The following is a 15,591-nucleotide window of genomic DNA, read 5'->3' as shown; positions in this document are numbered from 1 at the left end:
GCCAAAAATGCCATCAATAATCCCTTAAAAAATCCATAAAATGCTAAAAGAAAGGATCAAGCCTACGACTTTATGATTAACAACTATATACTCTAACTAACAATGCTACTTTATTTTTAATAAATTTATTGACAAGGAGATTTATTGAAGGCGTTTTTGACTAAAAACGTCTTCAATAGTCTTCTACAACTTTTTAGGGAAATTATTGAATGCATTTTTTTACCAAAAACGCCTTTAATAATTGCTTTTATTTTTATGAGTAGATTATTCAAGGAATTTTTTTGCTTGAAATGCCTTCAATAATCTTTCATAAAAAATTGCAAGGGATTATTGAAGGCATTTTCTGCACAAAATGCCTTCAATAATCCCCTCATAAAAAATGAAAGGGATTATTGAAGGCAGTTTTTGACAAAAAAATGCCTTCAATAATCCTCTACAATTTTTTAGAGAAATTATTGAAGGCATTTTCAACAGAAAACGCATTCAATAATTGCTTCTATTTTTTATGAAAGGATTATTTTTTTGCAAAAAAAGCCTTTAATAATCACTTCAATTTTTTAGAAAGGATTATTTAAGGCATTTCAGTTAATAAACGCCGCTAATTTTTGTCTTTAGTGACGTTTATAGGTAACAACGTCGCTATTTGAATATTTAGTGACGTTTTGGTAATATACGCTTTGAGTTTTATAAAAACACGGAAGCTAGAGGTGTTTGTAAATAAAAAACCGTTACAAAACTGCTGCTAATACACCATTTTCTTGTAGTGCCAGAATGCACATTCAGATTGATTAACATGGGATAATAGACCAATGCGAAGTCCTGACAACTGATTAATTAAACATTCACAACTAGTTAAGGATAAATATATGCGGATTCAATCACGAACAATGACAACTGATTTATATATTGAAAGTCTGCATTCCATGTGTGATTTTTTGGGAAGTCTGCCCTGCATGTGTGAGGGATAACTTGCGCAAAGACTGGAAATATTATTTTGTTAATGAATAATCCAACGTTTGATCAGACACATAACACAACCCAATTTTATAATCTTTGTTTATATTGTTTAAAAAAGATCATCTTACGAGTGGCGATTCCGTGCTTGAAGGTGGAACGTTTGACAATCTGAAAAACAAAAAAATATTTTCAAACACTCTTTCCATCAATAAAATAAATAAATTTACTGATAATTTTTATATATATTATAATTTATAAGTGAACAATTCTAAAAAAAAAATTATGAATCTGCCACTAAATCTTATAGACAAGATTTATTCTCGATTCTCGACCACACTTAAATTAATGGTATTTGCAGATCTCGAAAGTTTAATTCTTTTTTATAACTCTCACATGGTAAGCAAGTTTTATTTATCAACAGATTTTATTATAATCTAATAATTATTATATACACAGTATCTAGCTAGTTAATTTAGTGGATTTTTCCTCAATCCATAATCCAAAATTTTATTAACAAAACAATATATATGACATAAAGGAACTGACAGACGGTACAATTTTCTTAACATTATTTAGTCTTCATCTTCAGTTTTGTTGAAGCTACAACTAATCTCAATGGCCACTCAAGGTGACTGCAATGGCGTCCACATCTTGACAATCCCATTCCCTGCTGCTGGCCACATTCTTCCCCATATGGATCTGATCCACCAGCTTGTCCTTCGTGGCTTAACAGTCACAATCCTGGTCACACCCAAAAACCTTCACTATCTAAATCCTCTTCTATCTTTCCACTCGTCGTCCAACGTTCAAACCTTAGTTCTTCCTTTCCCTTCTCACTCTTCCATCCCTCCTGGAGTTGAAAATATGCAAGATGTTACTCTATCGTTTGCACCTGATTTCGTGACAGCCTTGAGTAAACTTTATGATCCTCTGGTTCAATGGTTTCACGCCCACCGATATCCTCCTGTTGCTATTCTGTCTGATATGTTACTTAGTTCTTGGGTTAATTCGCTTGCTTCTCATCTCAACATCCAAAATTTGAGTTTCAGTGTTCTCAATGCAAATTCAATGTTTCATTGGATGGTTAAGGCCCTGAAAGTTAGGGATGATGCTTTTTCCACAGGGGTAGATCTTGTAAGTGTAGGAAGTTGGGGTCTCATTTTCAACACCTTCACTGAGCTAGATGGGGCTAAAATGAATATGATCAAGGAGGAGTTTACTAAACATGATCGGCTGTGGGCGGTTGGGCCTTTGCTACCTATAAAAGCTAGCAGCATGGGTTCCAATGAGAGGGGCGGACCAAGCTCAATACAGCAAGATCAAGTCGTGGCATGGCTTGATTCTTGTCAAAGTGACAAAACAGTAGTCTACGTTGGATTCGGAACCCAGATTACCTTGACCAAACAGCAGATGGATGCGGTAGCCTCCGCATTGGAGGAGAGTGGGGTGCGTTTCATTTGGGCTGTCAAGGATCCAATGAAAGGGAAACAAAATGGTGACGACCAAAACGTGGTTCCCCGGGGGTTTGAAGAGCGTGTGGGAGGGAGGGGACTAGTGATCAAAGGGTGGACTCCTCAGCTGGCGATTCTGGAGCATCAAGCCGTTGGTTCGTACTTGACTCATTGCGGCTGGAATTCAGTACTTGAAGGACTCCTTGGTGGAGTGTTGTTGCTCGCCTGGCCGATGCAAGTTGACCACTTCGACAATACCAAGCTGTTGGTTGACGAATTGGGAGTGGCCATCCGAGTTTGCGAGGGTTTAGACAGTGTCCCTGATGCAACCAAACTGGCTCGGATCTTGTCTGACTCGGTGAGCATGGACAGGTTCAGGGAGGAGAGGAATAGAGCCATGCAGCTCAGGAAGACTGCATTGGCAGCCATCCAAAAGGGTGGGAGTTCAGATGAAGCATTGGAGTGCCTAGTAGAAGAATTGTGTAGCTTAAATATAAACGCAGAAGAAAAGGAAATAAAACCTAACAACAAATAAATAATTAGTGATATCCTTTGCTTACTAATATCTTGTTTTAATTTCCATATATTGTTAGAATGTTGTTGGTGTTCGAAATTTACAGTAATCTATTGGTATTGTAACTTGCTCTTTATTTTAGTGATTTTTGGAGATTAAGTGAGGCTGCAGTTTAAGAATAGGAAAGAAAGATGATGGGATATGAACTTTCTGTTTGATACCAATTCTTAACCTGTTCGTTATCATTTTTAATATTATCAAGTTAATTTAATTATTGAAATGATCTTATTACTCATGACTTATAATCACTTTATTTGATTAATAATCATCAATTTTTAAGAATTAAAAATAACTACGTTTAATATTATTTAAAATTGCTCAAACAATCATATATATTATAATAGTTAAATAAATTAATAATTTTAATATTTTTTAAAATAATAATTTATAAAATATTAGTAATTAAATATTAAATTAATAAATATATTTATGGATAGATAAATTAATGTTTATAATATAAATTATGTAAAAAATATTTGAATTAAAAAATAAAACTAACCTATTAAAATCATAACAAAAGAAAAACTAAAATATTATATTATATAAACTATTAAAATAAAAGTTACAAAAAACACAACTTATTTTTGGACTTGTTATAATGAATATTAATTTGAAAATATAAAAAAATATTATAATATAAAGCAATTACAAATACAATTTTGAGAAGAAGAACATTTTTAATTTAGATATTAAATTAATTTTAAATATCACTTTATTTTAGTAATAAAAATTTTTCATCATTTTATATAAGAATTATATCACTCTCCAAGTTTAATCATTCTTGGTGGTCCAAAATTATTGCCATGTAAGATCATTAAGTGCTTACTAAACACCATATTCTAATTAACATGTGTAAATCACCATATTTTTAGGATTATCATTCTTTACCAAACACCACTCAACGATATTTATATAAAGGCATACTAAAAAGCCTATAAACTATTTCACCTTTTTAAAAAGTCCTTATATTTTTATTAGAGTAAAATTAGTTTTTATTCTTTAATTTATATCCAAATGAACTCTTATTTCAAATAAAAAATTTATTTATATTAAGAGTTTATTTAGGTATAAATTAAGAATTAAAATCTTATTCAAATATAAATTAAAAGTTAAAAGTTTATTTGAATACAAAGATCAAGGGCTTATTGAAGATATGATAAAAATATAAAATTTTACTCATATAAAATAATAAAATTTATTAATATTCAAATTAAAATTTTATATTTATTGAATATCATTATTTAAAAATAATTAAATGAATTAATTAAATTAAATTTTGAATTCATAAATTTAAAAACTTTAATTTGCACATAATTATTTGAAAACTAAGGATGATAAATAAATAAATATCTTACACTATTTGATCCAATTATTTCATTTTCAAATATTTATAAATAGATATTTAAATCTTTTAATGGATAATATTAGATATTTCAATTTATTATGATTTATATATGTAAAATATGTAAAATTTTATACATGTGAAAAAGTTTAAACCTTAGCAAACAACAAATTTTCTGGTTATTAATAAAGAGTGTGAAGTGACAAAATAATAAAAAGTAATTTTAAAATTTAAATTTAATTATTTTTTATTTTTTATTTTTATAAAATAATAAAGTAAATATATATTTTAATATATATGCATATGTCTCGTCAGGCTTTTAAGAGTACGGAGAAAGGAAGAACTGGCCGAGTGTAATTGATCTCAAGTTGAAAAAAAATCAAAGGTTTTTGAGAATACAAATATGAGGTCGGTTTTGACTTTTGATGAAATGTGAATTTGAAAATTAAATTTATTATTAGAATATGAGTTTTACATTTTGACAAAAAAAAAAAGTAAATAGATATTCTAAGATATCGGATATTTAACAATAATGTTTATTTAATTGAATACAAATATAAATAATAATATTAAATTTAAATGAATTTAGACACTATAAAAATTAAATGGATTCATTCATATCCAAATATCTCTAAATAGCGAATATTCGCTCTATTATCATTTTTATTTAAAATGAGGTACGGCTTGCAAGATTAACCTTTTTATTTACTACATTGAATTTTGGTATTGAAAACGATAAGAATGGAAGAAAAACAAGTGCAAATTACAACAATATTCAAAAGTCTCCCCAAAGAAAATGTTAAAAAAATAAATAAAAAAATATAATTAATAAAATTGAATTTTAACTTTGAAGCATGAAAATTATTTTTTAAAGATAATTATATATTTAGGATACAACAAAATCTCAAAATATTTCAAGCAAAAGTAATAAAAATAATTATATTGAAAAATCTATTTATAATAAATGAATAGATATAATTTTAAATAATTATGACTATTTGTATAATCATGACTTATGTAAATAATTATCTATTTATGATCATTTGTAATTACGGTTCTTTATTGTAGCCAGAAAGAGTCTTGGCCCCTCCAAAATTTTTAAAAATCTTTAGCATGTATATATTAATATTAAATAAATTTAGTTGATTTTTTAAATTAATACTATTAATTTATATTTTTGTGATTTTAAATTTTAAATTTATGGATTATTGCAATTGAAAAAGAATTAAAATTAGTATGTTATGTGTATATTTATTGTATTCATAAATTATTATTTATAAATTCTTAAAATCAAGCTAAAGCTTTGTTACAAGCTTTAAATCACAGTTATGCAAAGTTAATAAAAATCAAATTAATTTTGTAGCTTTCTCAGCAAGACTCCATATTTTCAACTAAGTATTAAATATGTATTTTCCTTTTCCTTCTAGCTTATTACAATATATCTCAACATATTATTTTATTTTAATTTTACTCTAGATCTTTGTTTCATGCTTTCCTAAAATATGTTTTCAATAACTAAAAAAAAAAAAAAAACTGGTACCATTTTTAGAAGGTTAAGATAAAAATCATAACTTCTAGTCTCAAAGTTTCAACTTCGTTCTTTTACAATTATATTAATTTTTTTGTTTTGATAAAAATATATTGTTTAATGATTAATTTATTTATATTCCTTTATTTCAATTTTAAATCTCTAAAAAATAAAAAATTCTAATAATTCATTGAAAGATGGAGTAATTAGTAATTCTACAATTAACTTAATACTCTTGTTATCCTTAAAAGTTTAATGCTATCATACTAATATTTTTATGTTATAATTTTATAAATTGGTTACCTTTTACTAATATATTATTTGCATATTATGTGTGTATGTATGCATGTATATAATATTATTAATTGTCCCCTTCAAGTTTATAATCAAGATCTATCATTAATCATTTATAATATAATAATTACTTTTGTTCAAACATAATTGTTTACAATGTGAATAAAATTAATATAAAAATTAAGTCTATTCACCGATAATTAAGTCTTTCTATCTAATGTGGGATGCACCATATTCCAAACTACCAACAATCCTCTACTATTTTGAAATATTGGAGCTTAATCTTTAATCTTTCACATAAATAAATATTACCAATAAAAAATGGATCTTTCGATTTAAACTGTCAATTAGTGTATATACCTTAAAATTCTAACGAAATTAATGGTGTCTGCAAATTAAACCTCAACTCTTAGTGTTAAAATTAAGGATGTAACACATATAATACTTACTTAATCTTTTGTCAAAGGTTTATAACCGCTTTGACATTATTATGGCATTTCCATGTGATTTTCATATTTATAAACATTTATAAAAGAGACTCTAATTTTTCTTATTAAAGCAGTACCACTTCTGTGTTTGTTTAGATAAAGTATCCATGACGTTTCTAGTGCTTTAACATGCACATTATAATAACTTGGTTTTAACCATTAAACTATGAAATTAGAGGTTATTAATTCATGAATTAGATTCCCATTATTGATGTCTAATAGTAAGGGTTTAAACACTTCTACTTATAGTACAACTTGTAGTAAAGGTTTACCCCAAATTGGAACTCAATTTTCTTTTATTAGTTAGACATTTAAACAATAATCTCCATTAAAAGTATAAAAAACCCGTCCTTCTCACACAATCTATCACACTAATTTCTAAAATTTGAATGAATTTTAGTAGTATTTAATAGACGCGTAATAATAACTTGTTTTTACCCATTAAATTTTATAATTAGAAATTACTAATTCAAAGTTAAATTCCCGTCATTGATGTCTAATAGTAAAGGTTTGAACCTTTTCTACTTGTAGTACTACTAACCAAATATCTTGGAATTCAAATTTTTTTTATAGTAATTACCTAAAATTGAGATTGAATCCCCAATACAATGACTTCATAGGCTAATATGTCCAAACTTTTCATTTTACATGTCATTTATATGCTATAAACATTGTTGTCTCATCATTTTAAGAAATAGTTAATATTGATCGTAACCACAACTCTATATTCATAAAATTTACCAATTTTATTTCCATACTTTTATACATTTTTAAAACAATTATATTTCTAATACAATTGGATAAACTAAATGAATAAACCAAGTCATTTTAGTCCTTTTAAAATATTTAAAGACTTTTTTATTATTTTACTTTAATAAGTTGTACTAAACTTATTAGCTTATATGTTTCACTCATAGTAAATCTTATAATACTATGGTGGTAAAATTTTTTTTCTTTTTATTCTTAAAATCTATAAGAAACTATCAACCCCATCATATGTAAATATACATTCTTTTATTAAAGAATGTTCCATCCAATTATCAGGATATCATATATTTAATCAATTTGCCATTTCATTTATCTTTTTACTATTTGGTAGTTTATTTTTTTTTTTATAATAAAAGACCTTTAAATTCACTCTTAATGAAAGACAACTAGTAAATATTCTACGTCTTAATATTTCTTTTTAATAAAACTTCCAAAACTTTTATTTGAATTTAATATAAGGGTACACATCATTAAGTATGATGCTGTAACGCCTCAATCCCATATCGAGATAATCTAAAATTCCATTGTAGAGGCTTAAACCCAAATCTGTGAGGCATCTTTTGTGAGATAAAATCGTGAGACTTTAAGGTCAAAGCAGACAAACCTCACCGGTTGGATATGGGTCTCCATAAATGGTATCAAAGGGGTCACTAGTTGGATAGGAGCTAAATGCTACATTGTGGGAGCCACCTTTACAATTCTACGGGAGTTAAGTGTTATAAGATGGGAGCCACCTCTTGAATCTCAACATTTGGTGTGATCCTGTGATCTATGTGTGCTTTGTGTTGGGCTTATCCAACATTTGGTGTGATTTTATGAATCTGTGTGCTTTGTGCTAGATTTGAAGGGGACATCAAGATTTAACGAGAGGAGTTTGTAATGCCCAATCTCACATCAGGATAACTTAAAGTTCTATTGTATAGATTTAAACCCAAATATGTGAGGCACCTTTTTTGAGACAAAACCGTGAGACCTTCGAGTCAAAGCGGACAATACCTTACAAGTTAAGTGCGGGTCTCCAGAGAAGCCAAATATAATTACTTTCAAAATTATTTTTCTTTTAATAAACTCATGCTTTCTATAGTCTCTTTTTGAAAACTTTCTTGCCAACTCTTGGATACTTAAAAAATTATTTTATCATAGACATTAAAATCATATCCACCATGATTCATGTTATTAAGAACAACAATATATATATATATATAATTTCATGTATAACCACAAAATACTATAATGTTTGTGTCCAAATTATAAAATATATGAAAATTTTCACCTAACAAATAAAAAGCATTTTAGCTAGTTATAAAGAATTATATAATTTCTCTAATTGAATTGAAGTTATCTTACACAATATGTTTATTTTCTTGTTGAAACATTATTATATAAATTAAATAATATGAATCATGTATGATTCTCTTGTCAATAAAATACAATCATGAAACTTGGACCATAAAATATGATTTTAAGATAAAAGCACAAATACTTGCTTTTTTTTTTTTTTCAAAAAGATTTATAAATTCATAATTTCTTTAATGCATTAAAATAATTTTCAAAAATTTTATCCTTTTCATTTGATAACCATAATCTTACCAAAATATAACAAGGCTATAAAATATTCATGTCATTAAGAACAACAATATATATAATTTTGTGTATAACTACAAAATACTATAAAGTTTGTATCCAAATTATAAAATATATGACAATTTTCACCCAACAAATAAAAAGCATTTTAACTAGTTACAAATAATTATATAATTTCTCTAATTGAATTGAAGTTATCTTAGATAATATGTTTATTTTCTTGTTGAAACAATATTATATAAATTAAATAATATGAATCATGTATGATTCTCTTGTCAATAAAATACAATCATAAAATTTGGACCATAAAATATGATTTTAAGATAAAAGCACAAATACTTGCTTTTTTTTTTTTGAAAAGATTTATAAATTCATAATTTCTTTAATGCATTAAAATAATTTTCAAAAATTTTATCATTTTCATTTGATAACCATAATCTTACCAAAATATAACAAAGCTATAAAAGATTCATAACCAAAGCTAAAAGTACCTAATGTCCACTTTATGCTTATGACCATTTAATGCTTTGATCAAAGAAAAGCCACATATGACATCATAAAATCATAAATCATAAATCAAATAATTTAATTCATAATAAAAAATAAAATGAATAATCAATAAAGAAGCAAAATTCAATGAGACTCAAGATCTCTAATGAATTATTAATCATAAATTCTTTTGGTAGAATGTAAAAACTAAAAAGATAGAAACAAGAAATTTATATTGTGTTTAGTATTTATTTCACCAAAAAAACCATTTGGATAATTTAAACTTTCCAAGCAAGTTTCAAAAATTGGTTTTGCCAAATTTGCTATTTTTTTCTTGTATCTTCTTCATGCAAACTATAAATTTCACATAATTGCATTTAAATTGTTAGAAAAATAAATAAGAGAATATAAAGAATAAAATGAATTTTGGCTTTGTGGGGTGAATAATACTTTCTTAAAGGCAATTATGCTTTTAGGATACAACAAATTCTTAAAACTCTTTAAACAGAAGTAGTGAAAATGGTTATACTAAAAGATCTATTTATATATTTAAAAAAAATCTATTTATAATTAATAAACAAATATAAATTTCTATTTAAATGGTTATGACTATTTACATAATCATGACTTACATGAACAATCATCTATTTATATTCAAATAGTTATAATCATTTATTATATAAGAATTGTTTTTGTTCAAACATAACTATTTAAAATATGAATAAAATTAATAACAAAATTAAATCTATTTACCAATAATTAAATCTTTTTATCCAATATGGAATGCACTATATTTTAAATTACTAACATAAAATGTAACTGAATACAAACAAAATCATTTGAATGCTATACACTAAAAAAAAAAACAAATTTCAATCAAACTGTAAGAAAACCCTTTACTCAAAAACAAATTTATCAAAAAAGTAGAAAAAAAAAAACTTAATGGAGTAATTCAACCACCTAAAAAATACATCCAATGCCAATTATGTTTGCACCCTTTACACAACTGCACAAGGCTAGCCCCAAAAGACTGTACATTGACTGCCCAAAGTCTATCCAAATAACAAACCATGTGGTTTAAATTTGGAAGCATAAATTGTACAAGGCATTGCAGCAATGGAGTTGACTAGATTCTAACAAAATCTAGATTGATATCAAGATGCGATTTTTCTAAGCAAACCAAGTCATATAAAAAGACAATCCTTTCTCCTTGTCAATGGTTTTATGCTCATCGATATCCTTTGTTGCTATTTTGTCTGATATGTTATTTAGTTCTTGAGTTAATTCACTTCCTCTCATCTCTAATAGAAATCACGATAGCTCTTATATCACTTGCTAGAAAATCAACATGCATGCACAGTATCCATACATAAAATAGCAAACTCGAAACAAAAATAAGAATATGCAAATATATTTGATTCGACCTAACCCAAAATTGCCTATTATAAACCCAATCTACTAATAAATAAATCTTATGAAAAGAAAATGATAATTGGTTTGATCACCTTTAAACATATTTTTTTGGGCATGTTATCCTTTTTTTCTAAACCCAAACCCTTGCCTACATTACATCCTTTTAAAATCCATTTTGATTAGGTATGGATACCTAAATTGGAGAACTTTTTCTTTACAGAATCATCATCACCACCATTTTATTTTGGATGAATTTGAGTTCTTAAATGCATTGTGCAACAATCAATGAAAGAAAGAAGAAAGAATGAAATTCTAGGGTGAAAACTCGAAAAGGCAATGAAGAGCAAGATTGAAATTTTTTAAAGTAACTCATGAATTTTCATGCATGATTATATCAAGGATGGAGCTAGAACCATTAAAGGAGGACATTTTGAATAAACTAATGGACATTAGAGATTTTTTTACAAGCCTAAAAAAGTTAACTTCACTTTAGAGATTTTCTTTAAAATTTGAGCTTTGCTTTTTTTTCATTCTTTAAAATTATGAGCCTAAATTATTTGGTCTTGGCATTTGTTGAAATGTCACATCAAAAAGTTAAGAGAGTACTAAAAAAACATGTTTTTTCTTATCCAGTGAAAGAAATCTTAATATGAGAAACCATCTTATCCATTGAGAAAACCAAGTTATAGGTAGTGATTGCTGCATTTTAACCTATAAGTGCACAAGTTGCATGCAAATAATAAAGTGATGAAATAAAGTTATCGTTCCCACAAGGATTATGTTTTGGGTGTGAAACCAAATGCCAAAATGGATTCTTCCTAACTTTTTATTTAGAAAATTGAAATTGTTAAAGATTTAGAAGTAAAAACAAATATGAAGGTTGAATGCCAAGCTAGATAAGATGAAGGCTTGCTAGCATTGAAACTGGCTAAATATAGTAAGAAAAATAAAGAAACAAATTTTGAAATGTAAATAAACTTTAAAAGTAACAAAACCAAATGCTTGGAAAAGAAAGTGTGCAAATGTAAAAAGCAACAAAGTAAATAGAGTTCAAAAGCAAAAGTAAATGTGTGCTTGAAATGTAAATTAAAAAGCTTTGAAGAAAATGTAATTGAACTTGAATAAAAATAACTTTGATAAAATAAAAGAATGTTGGCTAGTCTATCACCCTAATCAAAAATAAATAAAAAAATACAAAAGAACCCTTAGAAATAAACAACTAAAAAAAAAATGAAGTGAATAATGGAACAAGGGATGATTTACAAGTAAATAGCTTAGCCTATTTATAGCACAAAGGTCAGCCTAGGAATGATGAACCTGGATAATTTTACTCTAGCTTAAACACATTTGAATTTAAAATGTGATCTTGAATTTCAAAAGAGATTGGCTAAATGTGTGAAGCTTTTGGATGATATAGAGCTTGTATAGCCAAAATAGACTCTTGCATTGGTCCATTTGTGCCACCCATGCTTAGGTGTCTTGCTAAGTTAACACAATTTTGAATTTCAAATGGTAAATTTGACTGGTATTCAAAGACCAAATCTTTTTGATTATTTCATTTGGCTTAGGATTCTTTTGAATTTAAAAGAGACCTTATGTACACCAACTCTTGCTTTGGTCAAATATGATATTAGCATCCATTGGGCTTTTTGTCAGCTACATGTTAGCCTATCATAGCTACCACCTTTGCATGGATTTAAGCTTCTTACATGCATGGCTGAATTGGCTTTGGTAAATTCCTCATGCCTTGGCGGAATGTTATTCACTAACTTTGCATGGAATGCATGGTTCATTCATGGCTTGACTTTTGCCACCTTTGCATGGTTTATATGCATTACGTCTGAGTTCACTAAATTCATCATGTAAACCTAAAAATCAAGATTTTAATATATTAAACAACCAAATTCATGAAAATTTTCCAATTTTAAAGCTTAAGTGACCTAAGAAAAGTTATAAATTTTATAGTCATCACACCCCCACACTTACCTTTTTGCTTGTCCTCAAGTAAAATCCTTAAATTAACTATGCTATAACCAAAATATATGCACACAAAGACAAAGTGTGATAAGTCATCAATTACGCACTACGGTATAATCTAAAGATAGTTATGAACATAATTAGGCATAAAACTTATTCAAAAGTAAGCTTTCAATTTCATACAATTTTCATGTATGTGAAGTTAATCTATCTCTAATATGTGTATCCAATTTAAGCAAAATGTAACATATGCCATCACATATCAATTTAAAGATAGAGCATACTTCATATGTTTACTTTCTTTTTTCCCTCTCCACTAATGTAGACTTACATACTTGAATCAAGATCAATAGGTCTTTATAGGCTTATAATATAAGGCTTGGGTTAAGGTAAAAGAAAAGATATATTTAGGCTTAGAAACCTTTACTTACTTTTTTGAAACTTGGACTTGAGAACTTTTAAGATTATACAAGGTTTAGGCATCTTTATTTTAAATTATTTTTTCTTTGGCCCTATTTGGCTTTTTCATAGCCATTTTTAGCTTTTTCATTTCTTTCATTTTTTTTTTTTTTTTGATTTCCTTGCACCTCTCTACCTCCCAAATGTAACTTGTTCTTTTCATTTTGTCCTTAACATGCATAAGCAATTTGAGTTAGGTGAGAAGAAGATGGATAATTCATAGAAAGGCCTTGGGCTTATTTAATGTAGGTAAATAAACAAAGAAAAAGATTCTAAGGCTTAAAGTAAGGTACTAAGGATGATTTATTCATAGGTAGGATTGAAAAGGCTCAAATGGTACAAAGATGGCCTAAATCATTTTTTTAAGTCAAGTACAGTCTAGGATTTTATCTCAAGGGTTGAGTAGGCAAATTCAAAAGTTATACTTATGCCTTAAATCTTTAAGCAACTTTATATTTACAATACATTTCACAAAAATTGATGCATGTCAAAGGTCAAAATTAAAATGCACATGACATGAAAATTAACAGTTTAAAGAAAAATACACTTAAGACTTCATTTCATACTTTCACTACGTTCACACTTGTCCCAAGATTATACATAAATAACTCATAATCAACTTATGAAAAATTAACTAAGATGGCATTATAATGATTGTAGGCATGCTAGCAAGATTTGAAAATAAATATTTTAGGGATACTTTGAAAAAAAAATGAAAATCATTTTACACAAAAAATTTCCCTTCCCCACTCTTGAATTGGATAATGTTTCAAATGAAACAGTTACAAAAATAAGGTAAAAGAAATACTCCCCTATCTTTGTTTCTTTTGAGGCCAAAACTTGTAGACTTCTTTAGGCACCATTGCATTATCCTTATTCCTAAGAAAACAAAATCAAAAACAAAAAAGTAAATCAAAGTGGACCTATCCTAACCAAAATTAAACAAATAACAAGGAGATTTAAAACTTAACAAGGAAATGTAAAACTATTAACAGGGAAATGTAAAACTAAACAAGGAAATATAAAATTTGGGTTACCTTCGAAACACCACTAATTTTGGACAAGCTGGACCATACCTAGATGCTAGGTTCAGTGAGGCATATTACCTCTTCAACTTGATTTGTAACTCTTCCATAATAAGCTTTCAATCTATACCCATTAACCTTGAAAGGCTACATCTATTTTGCATCCATTATTTCCACCATTCCATAAAAGAATACTTGCATCACCATGTATAGTCACTTCATCTTGACTTGAGTTTGCTTGGAAATAGTTTTAATCTTAAATTGCAAAGTAACACTCATTGACTAAGCCTAAAGTGCTTCTTCATGATCTTCTTATCATGCCATCTCTTAGTTTTTTTCCTTATATACCTTGGCATTTTCATAGGCTTGGAGTTTAAGTTCATCCAATTCATTTAGTTGTAACAAACTCTTTTTTTTTACCAAATTTTTATGAAGCTTTAGGTTTTTAAGTGCCTAATATGCCTTATGTTCTAACTTAACAAGTAGGTGACAAGCTTTGCCATAGACCAATTAGTAAGGGAACATTCATAAGGGAATTTTATATACTATCCTATATGCCCATAAATAGTCGTCTAACTTTATAGCCCAATCTTTTTAGGATGGGTTCACAATTTTCTCGAGAATTCTTTTCACCTCCTTATTCGACACTTCGGCTTAGCCACTAGTTTAAGGTGATAGGCTATGGTTATGTCTCACTACATACTTGGCTAGCAGTTTTTCAAAAATTTTGTTACAAAAATAGGTGCCCCCATCACTTATTATGGCTCTAGTGTACTAAATCTTGTAAATATGTTTGTCCTTTAAAAACCTAAGTACAACCTTGGCATCATTAGAAGGTGATGTTATGGCTTCTACCCATTTAGAGACATAATCTACTACTAACAGTAAGTAGATGTTTCCAAAAATAGACACAAAAGGTCTTATAAAATCTATTCCCTAAACATAAAAAAACCTTAACCTTTAATATGTTGTTTAATGTCATCTTATGTTGCTTTGACAAATTTCCCATATTTTGAAATTTCTCACATTTAGTGACAAACTTATATGCATATTTAAATAGAAAAGGCCAATAAAAATCGCATTATAATACCTTGGCTACTATTTTTTCACCCTTGTAATGTCCTCTGTATTTTTACGCATAGCAATATTGTAAAATGCTTTCTATCTCTTCCATTAGAACACATTTTCTCAAGACTTGGTCTTTGCATTGCTTTAATAGGAAAATGACATCATGAAAAATTT

General features: G+C 27.6%; 1 pseudogene; it reads left to right on the top strand.

The window, feature by feature from the left end:
• Positions 1 to 1,562: 1,562 nt before the first annotated feature.
• On the top strand, positions 1,563 to 2,943 carry LOC111315208 (flavonol 7-O-rhamnosyltransferase pseudogene; annotated as a pseudogene).
• Positions 2,944 to 15,591: the final 12,648 nt, after the last annotated feature.

Source organism: Durio zibethinus, chromosome 20 (genome assembly GCF_047325235.1).
Source record: "Durio zibethinus cultivar Kanyao isolate XHJ-2024 chromosome 20, ASM4732523v1, whole genome shotgun sequence".
In the NCBI taxonomy this organism is placed as follows: domain Eukaryota; kingdom Viridiplantae; phylum Streptophyta; class Magnoliopsida; order Malvales; family Malvaceae; genus Durio; species Durio zibethinus.
Note: the sequence above shows the minus strand (reverse complement) of the source record. Positions and strands in the feature narration are given on the sequence as shown.